This window comes from Pseudophryne corroboree, unplaced genomic scaffold (genome assembly GCF_028390025.1).
Source record: "Pseudophryne corroboree isolate aPseCor3 unplaced genomic scaffold, aPseCor3.hap2 scaffold_474, whole genome shotgun sequence".
Lineage (NCBI taxonomy): Eukaryota > Metazoa > Chordata > Amphibia > Anura > Myobatrachidae > Pseudophryne > Pseudophryne corroboree.
In genome coordinates, this window is record NW_026970086.1 from 5833 (window position 1) to 30735 (window position 24903).

Sequence of the window (24903 nt, forward strand, 5' to 3'; positions counted from 1 at the left end):
CAAAAACTGAAAAGAATGGAGACTCTTTAGTGGAGGAATGACAAGAATTATTGTAAGCAAATTCAGCCAACGGAAGAAACTCGGACCAATCATTCTGGAGTTTGGCTGAATACAAGCGCAAATATTGTTTCAATGATTGGTTAACTCGTTCGGTTTGCCCGTTGGATTGTGGGTGGTAACCGGATGTTAACGACAATTTCATCTTCAATGAGGCACAAAAACATTTCCAGAATTGTGCGATGAATTGTGGACCCCGATCAGAAACAATATCAGTAGGCAACCCATGAAGCCTGAATACATGGCGGAGAAACAAAACTGCCAACCCTTGGGCAGAAGGCAATCGGGGAAGAGCAATAAAATGAGCCATTTTACTAAAACGGTCCACTACCACCCATATGACTCGGAATCCGGCTGAAAGGGGAAGGTCAACCACAAAATCCATGGAAATATGAGACCACGGCCTGAGAGGAACATTTAAGGGCATAAGTTGCCCGATGGGCAAGGAACGGGGAACCTTATGCTTTGCACAAACCTGACATGAATAAACAAATTCCTTGACGTCTTTAGAAAGACCAGGCCACCATACTGAGCGAGAGACTAACTCCAATGTCTTAGAGACTCCTGGATGCCCTGAAACTTTGTTATCATGGAATTCCGTTAAAACAGTAACTCTCAAAAACTCAGGGACGTAAAGACGACCAGCAGGAGTAATTCTAGGAGCTTGGTGTTGAAGCTGTTTTAACTGGGTAAATAAATCTTGTGTGAGGCCCGCCCAGATGACCGAAGATGGAAGTATGGGGGTAACAGGATTGTTATTGTGAACCGGAAGAAAGCTATGTGACAGGGCATCAGCCTTAGTATTCTTGGAACCAGGCCTGAAAGTGATTATAAATTTGAAACGCGTAAAAAATAATGCCCAACGTGCCTGCCGGGCATTAAGCCGCTTAGCCGATTCAATCTATTGCAGGTTCTTATGGTCAGTCAATACCGAAATAGTATGTTTTGCTCCCTCCAGCCAATGCCTCCACTCCTCGAAAGCCCATTTTACCGCCAGTAACTCCCGATTACCAACGTCATAGTTGGATTCAGCGGAGGAGAATTTCCTGGACATAAAGGCACAAGGATGTAACTCCAGAGACTCCGGATCCTTTTGAGAAAGGATAGCCCCCACTCCAACCTCCGAGGCATCAACCTCCACCACAAAGGGCAATTCCGGATTAGGAAGTCTGAGGACTGGAGCCGAGACAAAGGCTTGTTTCAAGGCCCGGAAGGACAACTCAGCTTCACGCGACCAGTTGGTAGGATCCGCTCCTTTCTTTGTCAGAGCTACAATGGGAGCAACCAGGTCAGAAAAAGAATGAATGAACCTCCTATAATAATTCGCAAACCCTAAAAAACGCTTAATTGCTTTTAAATTGGTGGGTTGCGCCCAACTAAGGATGGCCTGGAGTTTCTTTGGTTCCATGGAAAATCCCTGAGGGGAAATTATGTACCCTAAAAAAGATACTTCCGTGACATGAAACTCACACTTCTCCAGCTTGGCATATAAATGATTCTCACATAACTTTTGAAGAACCAGACGCACCTGGGTAACATGTTGTTCCATTGATTTAGAAAAAATCAGGATGTCGTCTAAGTAAACGACCACGAATTTCCCTAGGAAGTCACGGAGCACATCGTTAATGAGGTCTTGAAAAACTGCCGGAGCATTGGACAGGCCGAACGGCATCACCAGGTATTCGTAGTGACCCGACTGAGTACTGAAGGCCGTTTTCCACTCATCTCCAGATTTAATTCGGATGAGGTTGTACCCTCCTCTAAGGTCAATTTTAGAAAAAAATCACAGCAGAACGTAACTGATCAAAGAGTACAGAAATCAACGGCAAAGGATAGGTGTTTTTAACTGAGATCTTATTCAGGGCTCTAAAATCAATGCAAGGTCTAAGCGAGCCATCCTTTTTCTCCACAAAGAAGAAGCCTGCACTTAAAGGAGATTTTGATGGTCTAATAAATCCTTTCTCAAGGCTCTCCTTTACATAATCATTCATAGCCGCAGTTTCTGGCCCGGATAATGCATATAATCTTCCCTTTGGCAATGCGGCACCAGGAATTAACTCAATAGCACAATCATAAGGCCGATGGGGAGGCAGAATGTCCGCATTGCCTTTGGAGAAAACATCAGCAAACTCCTGGTATTCCACCGGAATGAGTTCTGGAATGATAGCTGCTACTCTGACTGGAAACGTGATACATTCCTTATCACAAAAAGTACCCCAATGTGAAATCTCCCCCGACCGCCAATCAATGGTGGGATTATGAAAGGCCAGCCAAGGGTGACCCAGAACAACTGGAACTGCTGGGCAATGTGTAAGAAAGAACTCGATTTTCTCGGAATGTAGAGCTCCTACTGTAAGTAGTACAGGGGGTGTACGGAGAGAAATAATCCCATTAGACAGCGGACTCCCATCTAAGCCATGCATGGTGACACACCTACCCAAAGGTAACTGAGGAATGCCTAAGGCCTTAGCCCAAGTTAAATCCATAAAGTTTCCTGCAGCTCCACTGTCAACAAAAGCCGACACCAAAGAACTGAGGCTGCCAAAGGAAACTTTAACTGGGACTAAAAGGGAGTTATTCGAGGAGATAAGCTGCAGACCTAGGTGAACCCCCTCACAATTCACCTGGTCAAAGCGTTTCCCGACTTGTTCGGACAATTACGAGCAAAATGTCCCTTACCCCCACAGTACAGACAAAGACCAGAATTTTGCCTTCTGGCTCTTTCTTCAGGAGACAGCCGGGAGAGACCCATCTGCATGGTCTCCTCTACGTCTTCAGGAATGGAATATACACACGGACTTGACCTTACAGGTGCTCCTTTTTCAGCCCTCCGCTCTCTGAGACGACGATCAATCTTAATAGAAAGCTCCATGAGTTTATCGAGAGTCTCAGGAGCGGGGTACTGAAGGAGACTGTCTTTTATAGACTCTGATAAGCCGAGGCGAAACTGACTGCGCAGGGCTGGGTCATTCCAGCCACAGTCGTTCGACCAACGGCGAAACTCCGTACAATAAACCTCTGCAGGATTTCTACCCTGTCTGAGAGCGCGCAACTGACTTTCAGCGGACGCCTCTCTATCAGGGTCATCATACAAGAGCCCTAAAGACTCAAAAAAAGCGTCAATTGACAACAATGCCGGATCCTCTGCTCTTAAACCAAATGCCCAGGTCTGAGGATCCCCCTGGAGCAAAGAAATAATAAACCCGACCCGCTGAGATTCAGTACCCGAGGAAGTCGGTCTTAAACGAAAATAAAGTTTACAGGATTCTTTAAAATTAAAAAAACTCTTTTCTATCACCAGAAAAACGGTCAGGCAAATGCATCTTTGGTTCAGGGACTACCCTTGGGGAAGCTCGCAAAAGATCTTCCTGCGACTTCACCCGAAGAGAAAGATCCTGAACCATCTGAGTAAGTTCTTGAATCTGGCTGACTAAGAGCTGACCAGGATTTGGCCCTAAACCTGTTGGATTCATGAGGCCGATAAACTCTCACAAAACTGAATGAGCAAAAATTAAACCCCGTTTAATTTTAAGTTTTGGTATGGCCGGTAATAATGTTATGATTCCAGCACTCTGGTCAGAGAAGATCTTATGGCAAGGACTGGAGCACTGGAACGGAATGCTGGGGAAGGGAGCAGGACAGGAAAATAGCCCCTGGCGCCCTAACTCTGTTGTCTCACCCGTGTTGTCAGAAATCCCCTGCGAGACTATGGTTTCTTGAGCCCTTGGCAGCCGCGTTTGAAGGGCGGATTATGTCTGCCCAACTTCGATGCCCCCCGGTCTTAATGAGAGACAAAGGGAAACCTGAGACAGGGTGATAACAAGAGGCCCTCTAACTAAACAACCAGGCCAGGGGCTAAGCAAACTCAAAACTATAATATGTGCGGAGAAACCGCCAGGAAAAAGGACAACCAAAATATCCACTTGTCCAATTCTCCTACCCGGCACCGCCAAGTACCAGAGAGGACTTGTGGAAGCGGAACCCTCCGCAAATGCTCCAAACACAAAATATAAAAGGTAAAGCGGCTGAGCCGCAACACACGGCAGAGCCGCAACACACGAACACCACTGGATATAAAACGGTGATCAGTCAGGACTCCAGGGAACCAAACGACCTCTTGGGATGAGATGACAACTCCCGAATACCGGACTTCTGCGGACTGGAATGACCGGATACAGCAGGACTGGAAACAGACTCTCAGCAAACAAAGGCAGCATGCAGGAAGCTATTACCGGCGTCTGTGAGAAGCCCTGGGAGTGTATTTAACAAGGAGTCCTCCAATCAGCTGCTAAAGGCTGATTAGAATAAATGCCGTGCAGCTGCCTTGCTGCACGGCCAGAGAGCAGGTGAATATCTTAATTTCCTAAAGCCTAGCAATGGGGAACGCGGTCCGCCAGTGGCGTCCCCGTTGCTAGGGTCCGTGCGGCTCAGCGCGCCTGGCGTCTAGCGTTGCTAGGGAGCCGGCGGCTGTACGTGCACGGCGTCTCTAGTTGCTAGGCGCCGGGCCGCGCAGACCATCAAGCGGACCCTGGCGCCTAACAGTATGACTCCCAAAAACAACAACCGCGTCATTGGGACCAACTGCGATTTTGGCAAGTTTAGGAGCCAACCATGTTGTTGAAGAACTGTCAGGGAGAGTGCAATGTTTTGCACCAACTGGTCCCTGGATCTCGCCTTTATCAGGAGATCATCCAAGTACGGGATAATTGTGACTCCTTGCTTGCGAAGGAGAACCATAATTTCCGCCATCACCCTGGTGAAAATCCTCGGAGCCGTGGACAGACCAAACGGCAATGTCTGAAATTGGTAATGACAATCCTGAATTGCAAACCTTAGGTAGCTTGAGGCAGTGGGTAAATGGGAACATGTAACTAGGCATCCTTTATGTCTACCAAAACCATGAAATCTCCGATCACTGCCCTGAGAAATTCCATCTTGAAATTGAATTTCTTTAGGAAGAAATTGAGGGATTTCAGATTTAAGATTGGTCTGACTGAGCCGTCCGGCTTCGGGACCACGAAGAGGCTTGAATAAAAACCTTCTCCCTGCTGACTAAGGCCAATTTGAACAATCGGTGAGGGGGAACGTCTTGAAACCCCAGTTTGTACCCTTGGGACACTATTTGTAAAACCCACGAGTCCAGGTCCGAATGAATCCAGAACTGACTGAAGAGTTTTAGACGTGCCCCCACTGGTGTGGGCTCCTGCAAGAAAGCCCCAGTGTCATGCAGTGGATTTGGCAGAAGCAGAGGACAATCTCTGGTCCTGCGATCTTGAAGAGGCTACAGACCTCTTCCTTTTCCTTCCTCTACCTGCAAAGAAAGGGGAATCTAAACTTCTTGCATATCTATTGGGCCAAAATGACTGCGGTAGATAATGATGCGTCTTCATCCGTTGACAGGGAACATAGGGCAAGAAGGTTGACTTACCATTGAAATGAGGATGCATCTTGCTGCCTTTCCAATGAAGCAAGTTTAATTTAGTAATAGGTGAAAAACCATCCTTACAAAGGTGTTAATCAGAGACTTGGCTTTGTGGACACTTTTCAGAGAACAAATTTGTTAGCATAAAAATAAAGCCAGAAAATGAAGAGCTTTTTAATCACTCAATTGGATTTTTCTGCCAGCATATTTTTTTTCTCTGCAACCCACTGCTAAATTGTGCTTCCTAGCTGTTTTTATAAAATCACTGAATCAAATCTAACTCTGATTACATCAGAGAAGGCCAGGTACCCTACACCATAACATGGGGTTTGAAATTTTGACTTGTCTACTTAAAGTTCACCAAAATCTGATAACAAGGTCAATTAGGTCCCTGGGTGGGATTGAACCACCAACCTTATGGTTAATAGCCGTACATACTAACTGATTGCGCCACAGAGACACTTTGCGAAAGTCCATACTGACAAAGGCTAATAAGCATTCATCTAAAACGTTTCCTAGAAAAACTTTAAAAAGTCAATAATCTGGAGAGTTTTTGTAAGATGTTTCTTCCATCAACCAACGAAGAAACACATTGGTACTTTCCCATGATGAGTGAGTGCTTCAGGATCTCTTGCACTTACATGTACAGCAGAGTACTGCAATGGAAGCATGCTGGGCCCCTAACCCAGAGGTAGGCAGATTGAAACTATCCTCTGCTATATGCATTTTTTTTTGTTATTTAAAGTAATCCAAAACTGGGATTGATATTTTGTCTCTTTTATTTTTACTTAAAGTACAATAACTTTTACCATTTTAATTTGTTTTAATAGTATATTGACAGTATTGTTTTCTTTCAAAAATCCACTTCATTTTCTTTACCCTATTATTAAAATGGTAATTGACAAAAACAAACTACATTGTCACCAGAAGAGCAATACAAAATGTACAAGTGATATATTAAAATCATCTTTCCAGCTTGAATTTCAATGATGCATTGGGGCAACGATTTTGTGAGAAACATCTTCACCCTTAAATAAAGATTTTCTTAATTCCTTACCTGTGTGCTAATTAGATATCACCTTGTTTTCACATTAAACAGACTTCCACATGAGAAAGCAGCAAGGATGCAGTGGCGTTAATGTTTCCTGGTGTCAACCTGTATTATTTCAGTAGACATTGAAATGAGGATGCATCTTGCTGCCTTTCCAATGAAGCAAGTTTAATTTAGTAATAGGTGAAAAACCATCCTTACAAAGGTGTTAATCAGAGACTTGGCTTTGTGGACACTTTTCAGAGAACAAATTTGTTAGCATAAAAATAAAGCCAGAAAATAAAGAGCTGTTTAATCACTCAATTGGATTTTTCTGCCAGCATATTTTTTTTTCTCTGCAACCCACTGCTAAATTGTGCTTCCTAGCTTTTTTTTATAAAATCACTGAATCAAATCTAACTCTGATTACATCAGAGAAGGCCAGGTACCCTACACAATAACAGGGAGTATGAAATTTGACTTGTCTACTTAAAGATCACCAAAATCTGATCACAAGGTCAATTACGTCCCTGGGTGGGATTGAACTACTAACCTTTTGGTTAATAGCCGTACACACTAACTGATTGCGCCACAGAGACACTTTGCAAAAGTACATACTGACAAATGCTAATAAGCATTCATCTAAAACGTTTCCTAGAAAAACTTAAAAAAGTCAATAATCTGGAGAGTTTTTGTAAGATGTTTCTTCTATCAACCAACGAAGAAACACATTGGTACTTTCCCATGATGAGTGAGTGCTTCAGGATCTCTTGCACTTACATGTGCAGCAGAGTGCAGCAATGGAAGCATGCTGGGCCCATAACCCAGAGGTAGGCAGATTGAAACTGCTATATGCATTTTTTTTTGTTAATTAAAGTAATCCAAAACTGGGATTGATATTTTGGCTCTTTTATTTTTACTTAAAGTACAATAACTCTTACCATTTTAATTTGTTTTAATAGTATATTGACAGTATTGTTTTCTTTCAAAAATCCACTTCATTTTCTTTACCCTATTATTAAAATGGTAATTGACAAAAACAAACTACATTGTCACCAGAAGAGCAATACAAAATGTACAAGTGATATATTAAAATCATCTTTCCAGCTTGAATTTCAATGATGCATTGGGGCAACGATTTTGTGAGAAACATCTTCACCCTTAAATAAAGATTTTCTTAATTCCTTACCTGTGTGCTAATTAGATATCACCTTGTTTTCACATTAAACAGACTTCCACATGAGAAAGCAGCAAGGATGCAGTGGCATTAATGTTTCCTGGTGTCAACTTGTATTATTTCAGTAGACATTGAAATGAGGATGCATCTTGCTGCCTTTCCAATGAAGCAAGTTTAATTTAGTAATAGGTGAAAAACCATCCCTACAAAGGTGTTAATCAGAGACTTTGCTTTGTGGACACTTTTCAGAGAACAAATTTGTTAGCATAAAAATAAAGCCAGAAAATGAAGAGCTGTTTAATCACTCAATTGGATTTTTCTGCCAGCATATTTCTTTTTCTCTACAACCCACTGCTAAATTGTGCTTCCTAGCTGTTTTTATAAATCACTGAATCAAATCTAACTCTGATTACATCAGAGAAGGCCAGGTACCCTACACCATAACAGGGGGTTTGAAATTTTGACTTGTCTACTTAAAGATCACCAAAATCTGATAACAAGGTCAATTACGTACCTGGGTGGGATTGAACCACCAACCTTTTGGTTAATAGCCGTACACACTAACTGATTGCGCCACAGAGACACATTGCAAAAAGTGCCTACTGACAAAGGCTAATAAGCATACATCTAGAACGTTTCCTAGAAAAACATTAAAAAATCAATAATCTGGAGAGTTTTTGTAAGATGTTTCTTCCATCAACTAACGAATAAACACATTGGTACTTTCCCATGATGAGTGAGTGCTTCAGGATCTCTTGCACTTACATGTGCAGCAGAGTACAGCAATGGAAGCATGCTGGGCCCATAACCCAGAGGTAGGCAGATTGAAACTATCCTCTGCTATATGCTTTTTTTTTGTTAATTAAAGTAATCCAAAACTGGGATTGATATTTTGGCTCTTTTATTTTTACTTAAAGTACAATAACTTTTACCATTTTAATTTGTTTTAATAGTATATTGACAGTATTGTTTTCTTTCAAAAATCCACTTAATTTTCTTTACCCTATTATTAAAATGGTAATTGACAAAAACAAACTACATTGTCACCAGAAGAGCAATACAAAATGTACAAGTGATATATTAAAATCATCTTTCCAGCTTGAATTTCAATGATGCATTGGGGCAACGATTTTGTGAGAAACATCTTCACCCTTAAATAAAGATTTTCTTAATTCCTTACCTGTGTGATAATTAGATATCACCTTGTTTTCGCATTAAACAGACTTCCACATGAGAAAGCAGCAAGGATGCAGTGGCGTTAATGTTTCCTGGTGTCAACTTGTATTATTTCAGTAGACATTGAAATGAGGATGCATCTTGCTGCCTTTCCAATGAAGCAAGTTTAATTTAGTAATAGGTGAAAAACCATCCTTACAAAGGTGTTAATAAGAGACTTGGCTTTGTGGACACTTTTCAGAGAACAAATTTGTTAGCATAAAAATAAAGCCAGAAAATGAAGAGCTGTTTAATCACTCAATTGGATTTTTCTGCCAGCATATTTTTTTTCTCTGCAAACCACTGCTAAATTGTGCTTCCTCGCTGTTTTTATAAAATCAATGAATCAAATCTAACTCTGATTACATCAGAGAAGGCCAGGTACCCTACACCATAAGAGGGGGTTTGACATTTTGACTTGTCTACTTAAAGATCACCAAAATCTGATAACAAGATCAATTACATCCCTGGGTGGGATTGAACCACCAACCTTTTAGTTAATAGCCGTACACACTAACTGATTGCGCCACAGAGACACTTTGCGAAAGTGCATACTGACAAAGGCTAATAAGCATTCATCTAAAACGTTTCCTAGAAAAACTTTAAAAAGTCAATAATCTGGAGAGTTTTTGTAAGATGTTTCATCCATCAACCAATGAAGAAACACATTGGTACTTTCCCATGATGAGTGAGTGCTTCAGGATCTCTTGCACTTACATGTGCAGCAAAGTACAGCAATGGAAGCATGCTGGGCTCATAACCCAGAGGTAGGCAGATTGAAACTATCCTCTGCTGTATGCTTTTTTTTTTAATTAAAGTAATCCAAAACTGGGATTGATATTTTGGCTCTTTTATTTTTTCTTAAAGTACAATAACTTTTACCATTTTAATTTGTTTTAATAGTATATTGACAGTATTGTTTTCTTTCAAAAATCCACTTAATTTTCTTTACCCTATTATTAAAATGGTAATTGACAAAAACAAACTACATTGTCACCAGAAAAGCAATACAAAATGTACAAGTGATATATTAAAATCATCTTTCCAGCTTGAATTTCAATGATGCATTGGGGCAACGATTTTGTGAGAAACATCTTCACCCTTAAATAAAGATTTTCTTAATTCCTTACCTGTGTGCTAATTAGATATCACCTTGTTTTCGCATTAAACAGACTTCCACATGAGAAAGCAGCAAGGATGCAGTGGCGTTAATGTTTCCTGGTGTCAACTTGTATTATTTCAGTAGACATTGAAATGAGGATGCATCTTGCTGCCTTTCCAATGAAGCAAGTTTAATTTAGTAATAGGTGAAAAACCATCCCTACAAAGGTGTTAATCAGAGACTTGGCTTTGTGGACACTTTTCAGAGAACAAATTTGTTAGCATAAAAATAAAGCCAGAAAATGAAGAGCTGTTTAATCACTCAATTGGATTTTTTTTGCCAGCATATTTTTTTTCTCTGCAACCCACTGCTAAATTGTGCTTCCTAGCTGTTTTTTATAAAATCACTGAATCAAATCTAACTCTGATTACATCAGAGAAGGCCAGGTACCCTACACAATAAGAGGGGGTTTGAAATTTTGACTTGTCTACTTAAATATCACCAAAATCTGATCACAAGGTCAATTACGTTCCTGGGTGGGATTGAACCACCAACCTTTTGGTTAATAGCCTTACACACTAACCAATTGCGCCACAGAGACACTTTGCAAAAAGTACATACTGACAAAGGCTAATAAGCATACATCTAGAACGTTTCCTAGAAAAACATTAAAAAGTCAATAATCTGGAGAGTTTTTGTAAGATGTTTCTTCCATCAACCAATGAAGAAACACATTGGTACTTTCCCATGATGAGTGAGTGCTTCAGGATCTCTTGCACTTACATGTGCAGCAGAGTACTGCAATGGAAGCATGCTGGGCCCATAACCCAGAGATAGCTAGATTGAAACTATCCTCTGCTATATGCATTTTTTTTTGTTAATTAAAGTAATCCAAAACTGGGATTGATATTTTGTCTCTTTTATTTTTACTTAAAGTACAATAACTTTTACCATTTTAATTTGTTTTAATAGTATATTGACAGTATTGTTTTCTTTCAAAAATCCACTTCATTTTCTTTACCCTATTATTAAAATGGTAATTGACAAAAACAAACTACATTGTCACCAGAAGAGCAATACAAAATGTACAAGTGATATATTAAAATCATCTTTCCAGCTTGAATTTCAATGATGCATTGGGGCAACGATTTTGGGAGAAACATCTTCACCCTTAAATAAAGATTTTCTTAATTCCTTACCTGTGTGCTAATTAGATATCACCTTGTTTTCACATTAAACAGACTTCCACATGAGAAAGCAGCAAGGATGCAGTGGCGTTAATGTTTCCTGGTGTCAACCTGTATTATTTCAGTAGACATTGAAATGAGGATGCATCTTGCTGCCTTTCCAATGAAGCAAGTTTAATTTAGTAATAGGTGAAAAACCATCCCTACAACGGTGTTAATCAGAGACTTGGCTTTGTGGACACTTTTCAGAGAACAAATTTGTTAGCATAAAAATAAACCAGAAAATGAAGAGCTGTTTAATCACTCAATTGGATTTTTTTGCCAGCATATTTTTTTTCTCTGCAACCCACTGCTAAATTGTGCTTCCTAGCTGTTTTTTATAAAATCACTGAATCAAATCTAACTCTGATAACATCAGAGAAGGCCAGGTACCCTACACAATAAGATGGGGTTTGAAATTTTGACTTGTCTACTTAAATATCACCAAAATCTGATCACAAGGTCAATTACATCCCTGGGTGTGATTGAACCACCAACCTTTTGGTTAATAGCCTTACACACTAACCAATTGCACCACAGAGACACTTTGCAAAAGTCCATACTGACAAAGGCTAATAAGCATTCATCTAGAACGTTTCCTAGAAAAACTTTAAAAAGTCAATAATCTGGAGAGTTTTTGTAAGATGTTTCTTCCATCAACCAATGAAGAAACACATTGGTACTTTCCCATGATGAGTGAGTGCTTCAGGATCTCTTGCACTTACATGAGCAGCAGAGTACTGCAATGGAAGCATGCTGGGCCCATAACCCAGAGGTAGGCAGATTGAAACTATCCTTTGCTATATGCATTTTTTTTGTTAATTAAAGTAATCCAAAACAGCGATTGATATTTTGGCTCTTTTATTTTTACTTAAAGTACAATGACTTTTACCATTTTAATTTGTTTTGATAGTATATTGACAGTATTGTTTTCTTTCAAAAATCCACTTAATTTTCTTTACCCTATTATTAAAATTGTAATTGACAAAAACAAACTACATTGTCACCAGAAGAGCAATACAAAATGTACAAGTGATATATTAAAATCATCTTTCCAGCTTGAATTTCAATGATGCATTGGGGCAACGATTTTGTGAGAAACATCTTCACCCTTAAATAAAGATTTTCTTAATTCCTTACCTGTGTGCTAATTAGATATCACCTTGTTTTCACATTAAACAGACTTCCACATGAGAAAGCAGCAAGGATGCAGTGGCGTTAATGTTTCCTGGTGTCAACCTGTATTATTTCAGTAAACATTGAAATGAGGATGCATCTTGCTGCCTTTCCAATGAAGCAAGTTTAATTTAGTAATAGGTGAAAAACCATCCCTACAAAGGTGTTAATCAGAGACTTGGCTTTGTGGACACTTTTCAGAGAACAAATTTGTTAGCATAAAAATAAAGCCAGAAAATGAAGAGCTGTTTAATCACTCAATTTGATTTTTCTGCCAGCATATTTTTTTTCTCTGCAACCCACTGCTAAATTGTGCTTCCTAGCAGTTTTTTATAAAATCACTGAATCAAATCTAACTCTGATTACATCAGAGAAGGCCAGGTACCCTACACAATAAGAGGGGGTTTGAAATTTTGACTTGTCTACTTAAATATCACCAAAATCTGATCACAAGGTCAATTACGTCCCTGGGTGGGATTGAACCACCAACCTTTTGGTTAATAGCCGAACACACTAACCGATTGCGCCACAGAGACACTTTGCAAAAAGTACATACTGACAAAGGCTAATAAGCATACATCTAGAACGTTTCCTAGAAAAACATTAAAAAATCAATAATCTGGAGAGTTTTTGTAAGATGTTTCTTCTATCAACCAACGAATAAACACATTGGTACTTTCCCATGATGAGTGAGTGCTTCAGGATCTCTTGCACTTACATGTGCAGCAGAGTACTGCAATGGAAGCATGCTGGACCCATAACCCAGAGGTAGGCAGATTGAAACTATCCTTTGCTATATGCATTTTTTTTTGTTAATTTAAGTAATCAAAACTGGGATTGATATTTTTGCTCTTTTATTTTTACTTAAAGTACAATAACTTTTACCATTTTAATTTGTTTTAATAGTATATTGACAGTATAGTTTTCTTTCAAAAATCCACTTAATTTTCTTTACCCTATTATTAAAATGGTAATTGACAAAAAAAACTACATTGTCACCAGAAGAGCAATACAAAATGTACAAGTGATATATTAAAATCATCTTTCCAGCTTGAATTTCAATGATGCATTGGGGCAACGATTTTGTGAGAAACATCTTCACCCTTAAATAAAGATTTTCTTAATTCCTTACCTGTGTGCTAATTAGATATCACCTTGTTTTCACATTAAACAGACTTCCACATGAGAAAGCAGCAAGGATGCAGTGGCGTTAATGTTTCCTGGTTTCAACCTGTATTATTTCAGTAGACATTGAAATGAGGATGCATCTTGCTGCCTTTCCAATGAAGCAAGTTTTATTTAGTAATAGGTGAAAAACCATCCCTACAAAGGTGTTAATCAGAGACTTGGCTTTGTGGACACTTTTCAGAGAACAAATTTGTTAGCATAAAAATAAAGCCAGAAAATGAAGAGCTGTTTAATCACGCAATTTGATTTTTTTGCCAGCATATTTCTTTTTCTCTGCAACCCACTGCTAAATTGTGCTTCCTAGATGTTTTTATAAAATCACTGAATCAAATCTAACTCTGATTACATCTGAGAAGGCCAGGTACCCTACACAATAACAGGGGGTATGAAATTTGACTTGTCTACTTAAAGATCACCAAAATCTGATAACAAGGTCAATTACGTCCCTGGGTGGGATTGAACCACCAACCTTTTGGTTAATAGCCTTACACACTAACCAATTGCACCACAGAGACACTTTGCAAAAGTCCATACTGACAAAGGCTAATAAGCATTCATCTAGAACGTTTCCTAGAAAAACTTTAAAAAGTCAATAATCTGGAGAGTTTTTGTAAGATGTTTCTTCCATCAACCAATGAAGAAACACATTGGTACTTTCCCATGATGAGTGAGTGCTTCAGGATCTCTTGCACTTACATGTGCAGCAGAGTACTGCAATGGAAGCATGCTGGGCCCATAACCCAGAGGTAGGCAGATTGAAACTATCCTTTGCTATATGCATTTTTTTTGTTAATTAAAGTAATCCAAAACTGGGATTGATATTTTGGCTTTTTTATTTTTACTTAAAGTACAATAACTTTTACCATTTTAATTTGTTTTGATAGTATATTGACAGTATTGTTTTCTTTTAAAAATCCACTTAATTTTCTTTACCCTATTATTAAAATTGTAATTGACAAAAACAAACTACATTGTCACCAGAAGAGCAATACAAAATGTACAAGTGATATATTAAAATCATCTTTCCAGCTTGAATTTCAATGATGCATTGGGGCAACGATTTTGTGAGAAACATCTTCACCCTTAAATAAAGATTTTCTTAATTCCTTACCTGTGTGCTAATTAGATATCACCTTGTTTTCACATTAAACAGACTTCCACATGAGAAAGCAGCAAGGATGCAGTGGCGTTAATGTTTCCTGGTGTCAACCTGTATTATTTCAGTAAACATTGAAATGAGGATGCATCTTGCTGCCTTTCCAATGAAGCAAGTTTAATTTAGTAATAGGTGAAAAACCATCCCTACAAAGGTGTTAATCAGAGACTTGGCTTTGTGGACACTTTTCAGAGAACAAATTTGTTAGCATAAAAATAAAGCCAGAAAATGAAGAGCTGTTTAATCACTCAATTGGATTTTTCTGCCAGCATATTTTTTTTCTCTGCAACCCACTGCTAAATTGTGCTTCCTAGCAGTTTTTTATAAAATCACTGAATCAAATCTAACTCTGATTACATCAGAGAAGGCCAGGTACCCTACACAATAAGAGGGGGTTTGAAATTTTGACTTGTCTACTTAAATATCACCAAAATCTGATCACAAGGTCAATTACGTCCCTGTGTGGGATTGAACCACCAACCTTTTGGTTAATAGCCGAACACACTAACCGATTGCGCCACAGAGACACTTTGCAAAAAGTGCATACTGACAAAGGCTAATAAGCATACATCTAGAACGTTTCCTAGAAAAACATTAAAAAATCAATAATCTGGAGAGTTTTTGTAAGATGTTTCTTCTATCAACCAACGAATAAACACATTGGTACTTTCCCATGATGAGTGAGTGCTTCAGGATCTCTTGCACTTACATGTGCAGCAGAGTACTGCAATGGAAGCATGCTGGACCCATAACCCAGAGGTAGGCAGATTGAAACTATCCTTTGCTATATGCATTTTTTTTCGTTAATTTAAGTAATCAAAACTGGGATTGATATTTTTGCTCTTTTATTTTTACTTAAAGTACAATAACTTTTACCATTTTAATTTGTTTTGATAGTATATTGACAGTATTGTTTTCTTTCAAAAATCCACTTAATTTTCTTTACCCTATTATTAAAATGGTAATTGACAAAAAAAACTACATTGTCACCAGAAGAGCAATACAAAATGTACAAGTGATATATTAAAATCATCTTTCCAGCTTGAATTTCAATGATGCATTGGGGCAACGATTTTGTGAGAAACATCTTCACCCTTAAATAAAGATTTTCTTAATTCCTTACCTGTGTGCTAATTAGATATCACCTTGTTTTCACATTAAACAGACTTCCACATGAGAAAGCAGCAAGGATGCAGTGGCGTTAATGTTTCCTGGTGTCAACCTGTATTATTTCAGTAAACATTGAAATGAGGATGCATCTTGCTGCCTTTCCAATGAAGCAAGTTTAATTTAGTAATAGGTGAAAAACCATCCCTACAAAGGTGTTAATCAGAGACTTGGCTTTGTGGACACTTTTCAGAGAACAAATTTGTTAGCATAAAAATAAAGCCAGAAAATGAAGAGCTGTTTAATCACTCAATTGGATTTTTCTGCCAGCATATTTTTTTTCTCTGCAACCCACTGCTAAATTGTGCTTCCTAGCAGTTTTTTATAAAATCACTGAATCAAATCTAACTCTGATTACATCAGAGAAGGCCAGGTACCCTACACAATAAGAGGGGGTTTGAAATTTTGACTTGTCTACTTAAATATCACCAAAATCTGATCACAAGGTCAATTACGTCCCTGGGTGGGATTGAACCACCAACCTTTTGGTTAATAGCCGAACACACTAACCGATTGCGCCACAGAGACACTTTGCAAAAAGTGCATACTGACAAAGGCTAATAAGCATACATCTAGAACGTTTCCTAGAAAAACATTAAAAAATCAATAATCTGGAGAGTTTTTGTAAGATGTTTCTTCTATCAACCAACGAATAAACACATTGGTACTTTCCCATGATGAGTGAGTGCTTCAGGATCTCTTGCACTTACATGTGCAGCAGAGTACTGCAATGGAAGCATGCTGGACCCATAACCCAGAGGTAGGCAGATTGAAACTATCCTTTGCTATATGCATTTTTTTTTGTTAGTTTAAGTAATCAAAACTGGGATTGATATTTTTGCTCTTTTATTTTTACTTAAAGTACAATAACTTTTACCATTTTAATTTGTTTTAATAGTATATTGACAGTATAGTTTTCTTTCAAAAATCCACTTAATTTTCTTTACCCTATTATTAAAATGGTAATTGACAAAAAAAACTACATTGTCACCAGAAGAGCAATACAAAATGTACAAGTGATATATTAAAATCATCTTTCCAGCTTAAATTTCAATGATGCATTGGGGCAACAATTTTGTGAGAAACATCTTCACCCTTAAATAAAGATTTTCGTAATTCCTTACCTGTGTGCTAATTAGATATCACCTTGTTTTCACATTAAACAGACTTCCACATGAGAAAGCAGCAAGGATGCAGTGGCGTTAATGTTTCCTGGTTTCAACCTGTATTATTTCAGTAGACATTGAAATGAGGATGCATCTTGCTGCCTTTCCAATGAAGCAAGTTTAATTTAGTAATAGGTGAAAAACCATCCCTACAAAGGTGTTAATCAGAGACTTGGCTTTGTGGACACTTTTCAGAGAACAAATTTGTTAGCATAAAAATAAAGCCAGAAAAAGAAGAGCTGTTTAATCACGCAATTTGATTTTTTTGCCAGCATATTTCTTTTTCTCTGCAACCCACTGCTAAATTGTGCTTCCTAGATGTTTTTATAAAATCACTGAATCAAATCTAACTCTGATTACATCTGAGAAGGCCAGGTACCCTACACAATAACAGGGGGTATGAAATTTGACTTGTCTACTTAAAGATCACCAAAATCTGATAACAAGGTCAATTACGTCACTGGGTGGGATTGAACCACCAACCTTTTGGTTAATAGCCGTACACACTAACTGATTGCGCCACAGAGACACTTTGCAAAAGTACATACTGACAAATGCTAATAAGCATTCATCTAAAACGTTTCCTAGAAAAACTTAAAAAAGTCAATAATCTGGAGAGTTTTTGTAAGATGTTTCTTCTATCAACCAACGAAGAAACACATTGGTACTTTCCCATGATGAGTGAGTGCTTCAGGATCTCTTGCACTTACATGTGCAGCAGAGTACAGCAATGGAAGCATGCTGGGCCCATAACCCAGAGGTAGGCAGATTGAAACTATCCTCTGCTATATGCATTTTTTTTGTTAATTAAAGTAATCCAAAACTGGGATTGATATTTTGGCTCTTTTATTTTTACTTAAAGTACAATAACTCTTACCATTTTAATTTGTTTTAATAGTATATTGACAGTATTGTTTTCTTTCAATAATCCACTTCATTTTCTTTACCCTATTATTAAAATGGTAATTGACAAAAACAAACTACATAGTCACCAGAAGAGCAATACAAAATGTACAAGTGATATATTAAAATCATCTTTCCAGCTTGAATTTCAATGATGCATTGGGGCAACGATTTTGTGAGAAACATCTTCACCCTTAAATAAAGATTTTCTTAATTCCTTACCTGTGTGCTAATTAGATATCACCTTGTTTTCACATTAAACAGACTTCCACATGAGAAAGCAGCAAGGAAGCAGTGGCGTTAATGTTTCCTGGTGTCAACTTGTATTATTTCAGTAGACATTGAAATGAGGATGCATCTTGCTGCCTTTCCAATGAAGCAAGTTTAATTTAGTAATAGGTGAAAAACCATCCTTACAAAAGTGTTAATCAGAGACTTGGCTTTGTGGACACTTTTCAGAGAACAAATTTGTTAGCATAAAAATAAAGCCAGAAAATGAAGAGCTGTTTAATCACTCGATTGGATTTTTCTGCCAGCATATTTTTTTTCTCTGCAACCCACTGCTAAATTGTGCTTCCTAGCTGTTTTTTTATAAAATCACTGAATCAAATGTAACTCTGATTACATCAGTGAAGGCGATGTACCCTACACCATAAGAGGGGGTTTGAAATTTTGACTTGTCTACTTAAATATCACCAAAATCTGATCACAAGTTTAATTAGGTCCCTGGGTGGGATTGAACCACCAACCTTTCGGTTAATAGCCGAACACACTAACCGATTGCGCCACAGAGAAACTTTGCAAAAAGTGCCTACTGACAAAGGCTAATAAGCATACATCTAGAACGTTTCCTAGAAAAACATAAAAAAATCAATAATCTGGAGAGTTTTTGTAAGATGTTTCTTCCATCAACTAACGAATAAACACATTGGTACTTTCCCATGATGAGTGAGTGCTTCAGGATCTCTTGCACTTACATGTGCAGCAGAGTACTGCAATGGAAGCATGCTGGACCCATAACCCAGAGGTAGGCAGATTGAAACTATCCTTTGCTATATGCATTTTTTTTTTGTTAATTTAAGTAATCAAAACTGGGATTGATATTTTTGCTCTTTTATTTTTACTTAAAGTACAATAACTTTTACCATTTTAATTTGTTTTAATAGTATATTGACAGTATAGTTTTCTTTCAAAAATCCACTTAATTTTCTTTACCCTATTATTAAAATGGTAATTGACAAAAAAAACTACATTGTCACCAGAAGAGCAATACAAAATGTACAAGTGATATATTAAAATCATCTTTCCAGCTTAAATTTCAATGATGCATTGGGGCAACAATTTTGTGAGAAACATCTTCACCCTTAAATAAAGATTTTCGTAATTCCTTACCTGTGTGCTAATTAGATATCACCTTGTTTTCACATTAAACAGACTTCCACATGAGAAAGCAGCAAGGATGCAGTGGCGTTAATGTTTCCTGGTTTCAACCTGTATTATTTCAGTAGACATTGAAATGAGGATGCATCTTGCTGCCTTTCCAATGAAGCAAGTTTAATTTAGTAATAGGTGAAAAACCATCCCTACAAAGGTGTTAATCAGAGACTTGGCTTTGTGGACACTTTTCAGAGAACAAATTTGTTAGCATAAAAATAAAGCCAGAAAATGAAGAGCTGTTTAATCACGCAATTTGATTTTTTTGCCAGCATATTTCTTTTTCTCTGCAACCCACTGCTAAATTGTGCTTCCTAGATGTTTTTATAAAATCACTGAATCAAATCTAACTCTGATTACATCTGAGAAGGCCAGGTACCCTACACAATAACAGGGGGTATGAAATTTGACTTGTCTACTTAAAGATCACCAAAATCTGATAACAAGGTCAATTACGTCACTGGGTGGGATTGAACCACCAACCTTTTGGTTAATAGCCGTACACACTAACTGATTGCGCCACAGAGACACTTTGCAAAAGTACATACTGACAAATGCTAATAAGCATTCATCTAAAACGTTTCCTAGAAAAACTTAAAAAAGTCAATAATCTGGAGAGTTTTTGTAAGATGTTTCTTCTATCAACCAACGAAGAAACACATTGGTACTTTCCCATGATGAGTGAGTGCTTCAGGATCCCTTGCACTTACATGTGCAGCAGAGTACAGCAATGGAAGCATGCTGGGCCCATAACCCAGAGGTAGGCAGATTGAAACTATCCTCTGCTATATGCATTTTTTTTTGTTAATTAAAGTAATCCAAAACTGGGATTGATATTTTGGCTCTTTTATTTTTACTTAAAGTACAATAACTCTTACCATTTTAATTTGTTTTAATAGTATATTGACAGTATTGTTTTCTTTCAATAATCCACTTCATTTTCTTTACCCTATTATTAAAATGGTAATTGACAAAAACAAACTACATTGTCACCAGAAGAGCAATACAAAATGTACAAGTGATATATTAAAATCATCTTTCCAGCTTGAATTTCAATGATGCATTGGGGCAACGATTTTGTGAGAAACATCTTCACCCTTAAATAAAGATTTTCTTAATTCCTTACCTGTGTGCTAATTAGATATCACCTTGTTTTCACATTAAACAGACTTCCACATGAGAAAGCAGCAAGGAAGCAGTGGCGTTAATGTTTCCTGGTGTCAACTTGTATTATTTCAGTAGACATTGAAATGAGGATGCATCTTGCTGCCTTTCCAATGAAGCAAGTTTAATTTAGTAATAGGTGAAAAACCATCCTTACAAAGGTGTTAATCAGAGACTTGGCTTTGTGGACACTTTTCAGAGAACAAATTTGTTAGCATAAAAATAAAGCCAGAAAATGAAGAGCTGTTTAATCACTCGATTGGATTTTTCTGCCAGCATATTTTTTTTCTCTGCAACCCACTGCTAAATTGTGCTTCCTAGCTGTTTTTTTATAAAATCACTGAATCAAATGTAACTCTGATTACATCAGAGAAGGCCATGTACCCTACACCATAAGAGGGGGTTTGAAATTTTGACTTGTCTACTTAAATATCACCAAAATCTGATCACAAGTTTAATTAGGTCCCTGGGTGGGATTGAACCACCAACCTTTCGGTTAATAGCCGAACACACTAACCGATTGCGCCACAGAGACACTTTGCAAAAAGTGCCTACTGACAAAGGCTAATAAGCATACATCTAGAACGTTTCCTAGAAAAACATTAAAAAATCAATAATCTGGAGAGTTTTTGTAAGATGTTTCTTCCATCAACTAACGAATAAACACATTGGTACTTTCCCATGATGAGTGAGTGCTTCAGGATCTCTTGCACTTACATGTGCAGCAGAGTACTGCAATGGAAGCATGCTGGACCCATAACCCAGAGGTAGGCAGATTGAAACTATCCTTTGCTATATGCATTTTTTTTGTTAATTTAAGTAATCAAAACTGGGATTGATATTTTTGCTCTTTTATTTTTACTTAAAGTACAATAACTTTTACCATTTTAATTTGTTTTAATAGTATATTGACAGTATAGTTTTCTTTCAAAAATCCACTTAATTTTCTTTACCCTGTTATTAAAATGGTAATTGACAAAAAAAACTACATTGTCACCAGAAGAGCAATACAAAATGTACAAGTGATATATTAAAATCATCTTTCCAGCTTGAATTTCAATGATGCATTGGGGCAACAATTTTGTGAGAAACATCTTCACCCTTAAATAAAGATTTTCGTAATTCCTTACCTGTGTGCTAATTAGATATCACCTTGTTTTCACATTAAACAGACTTCCACATGAGAAAGCAGCAAGGATGCAGTGGCGTTAATGTTTCCTGGTGTCAACCTGTATTATTTCAGTAGACATTGAAATGAGGATGCATCTTGCTGCCTTTCCAATGAAGCAAGTTTAATTTAGTAATAGGTGAAAAACCATCCCTACAAAGGTGTTAATCAGAGACTTGGCTTTGTGGACACTTTTCAGAGAACAAATTTGTTAGCATAAAAATAAAGCCAGAAAATGAAGAGCTGTTAAATCAAGCAATTTGATTTTTTTGCAAGCATTTTTCTTTTTCTCTGCAACCCACTGCTAAATTGTGCTTCCTAGATGTTTTTATAAAATCACTGAATCAAATCTAACTCTGATTACATCAGAGAAGGCCAGGTACCCTACACAATAAGAGGGGGTTTGAAATTTTGACTTGTCTACTTAAATATCACCAAAATCTGATAACAAGGTCAATTACGTCCCTGGGTGGGATTGAACCACCAACCTTTTGGTTAATAGCCATACACACTAACTGATTGCGCCACAGAGACACTTTGCAAAAGTACATACTGACAAAGGCTAATAAGCATTCATCTAAAACGTTTCCTAGAAAAACTTAATAAAGTCAATAATCTGGAGAGTTTTTGTAAGATGTTTCTTCTATCAACCAACGAAGAAACACATTGGTACTTTCCCATGATGAGTGAGTGCTTCAGGATCTCTTGCACTTACATGTGCAGCACAGTACAGCAATGGAAGCATGCTGGGCCCATAACCCAGAGGTAGGCAGATTGAAACTATCCTCTGCTATATGCATTTTTTTGTTTGTTAATTAAAGTATTCCAAAACTGGGATTGATATTTTGGCTCTTTTATTTTTACTTAAAGTACAATAACTTTTACCATTTTAATTTGTTTTAATAGTATATTGACAGTATTGTTTTCTTTCAAAAATCCACTTCATTTTCTTTACCCTATTATTAAAATGGTAATTGACAAAAACAAACTACATTGTCACCAGAAGAGCAATACAAAATGTACAAGTGATATATTAAAATCATCTTTCCAGCTTGAATTTCAATGATGCATTGGGGCAACAATTTTGTGAGAAACATCTTCACCCTTAAATAAAGATTTTCGTAATTCCTTACCTGTGTGCTAATTAGATATCACCTTGTTTTCACATTAAACAGACTTCCACATGAGAAAGCAGCAAGGATGCAGTGGCGTTAATGTTTCCTGGTTTCAACCTGTATTATTTCAGTAGACATTGAAATGAGGATGCATCTTGCTGCCTTTCCAATGAAGCAAGTTTAATTTAGTAATAGGTGAAAAACCATCCCTACAAAGGTGTTAATCAGAGACTTGGCTTTGTGGACACTTTTCAGAGAACAAATTTGTTAGCATAAAAATAAAGCCAGAAAATGAAGAGCTGTTTAATCACGCAATTTGATTTTTTTGCCAGCATATTTCTTTTTCTCTGCAACCCACTGCTAAATTGTGCTTCCTAGATGTTTTTATAAAATCACTGAATCAAATCTAACTCTGATTACATCTGAGAAGGCCAGGTACCCTACACAATAACAGGGGGTATGAAATTTGACTTGTCTACTTAAAGATCACCAAAATCTGATAACAAGGTCAATTACGTCACTGGGTGGGATTGAACCACCAACCTTTTGGTTAATAGCCGTACACACTAACTGATTGCGCCACAGAGACACTTTGCAAAAGTACATACTGACAAATGCTAATAAGCATTCATCTAAAACGTTTCCTAGAAAAACTTAAAAAAGTCAATAATCTGGAGAGTTTTTGTAAGATGTTTCTTCTATCAACCAACGAAGAAACACATTGGTACTTTCCCATGATGAGTGAGTGCTTCAGGATCCCTTGCACTTACATGTGCAGCAGAGTACAGCAATGGAAGCATGCTGGGCCCATAACCCAGAGGTAGGCAGATTGAAACTATCCTCTGCTATATGCATTTTTTTTTGTTAATTAAAGTAATCCAAAACTGGGATTGATATTTTGGCTCTTTTATTTTTACTTAAAGTACAATAACTCTTACCATTTTAATTTGTTTTAATAGTATATTGACAGTATTGTTTTCTTTCAATAATCCACTTCATTTTCTTTACCCTATTATTAAAATGGTAATTGACAAAAACAAACTACATTGTCACCAGAAGAGCAATACAAAATGTACAAGTGATATATTAAAATCATCTTTCCAGCTTGAATTTCAATGATGCATTGGGGCAACGATTTTGTGAGAAACATCTTCACCCTTAAATAAAGATTTTCTTAATTCCTTACCTGTGTGCTAATTAGATATCACCTTGTTTTCACATTAAACAGACTTCCACATGAGAAAGCAGCAAGGAAGCAGTGGCGTTAATGTTTCCTGGTGTCAACTTGTATTATTTCAGTAGACATTGAAATGAGGATGCATCTTGCTGCCTTTCCAATGAAGCAAGTTTAATTTAGTAATAGGTGAAAAACCATCCTTACAAAGGTGTTAATCAGAGACTTGGCTTTGTGGACACTTTTCAGAGAACAAATTTGTTAGCATAAAAATAAAGCCAGAAAATGAAGAGCTGTTTAATCACTCGATTGGATTTTTCTGCCAGCATATTTTTTTTCTCTGCAACCCACTGCTAAATTGTGCTTCCTAGCTGTTTTTTTATAAAATCACTGAATCAAATGTAACTCTGATTACATCAGAGAAGGCCATGTACCCTACACCATAAGAGGGGGTTTGAAATTTTGACTTGTCTACTTAAATATCACCAAAATCTGATCACAAGTTTAATTAGGTCCCTGGGTGGGATTGAACCACCAACCTTTCGGTTAATAGCCGAACACACTAACCGATTGCGCCACAGAGACACTTTGCAAAAAGTGCCTACTGACAAAGGCTAATAAGCATACATCTAGAACGTTTCCTAGAAAAACATTAAAAAATCAATAATCTGGAGAGTTTTTGTAAGATGTTTCTTCCATCAACTAACGAATAAACACATTGGTACTTTCCCATGATGAGTGAGTGCTTCAGGATCTCTTGCACTTACATGTGCAGCAGAGTACTGCAATGGAAGCATGCTGGACCCATAACCCAGAGGTAGGCAGATTGAAACTATCCTTTGCTATATGCATTTTTTTTGTTA

The 24903-nt window shown here is 37.5% G+C and overlaps 2 non-coding genes across 2 annotated transcripts; both read right to left on the reverse strand.

Moving 5' to 3' along the window:
* Nucleotides 1–21044: 21044 nt before the first annotated feature.
* TRNAN-AUU (transfer RNA asparagine (anticodon AUU)) lies at nucleotides 21045–21118 on the reverse strand. The gene has a single exon. It is a non-coding gene; the product is annotated as a tRNA-Asn (tRNA).
* A 3433-nt stretch (nucleotides 21119–24551) lies between these two features.
* On the reverse strand, nucleotides 24552–24625 carry TRNAN-AUU (transfer RNA asparagine (anticodon AUU)). The gene has a single exon. It is a non-coding gene; the product is annotated as a tRNA-Asn (tRNA).
* Between the last annotated feature and the right edge of the window lie 278 nt (nucleotides 24626–24903).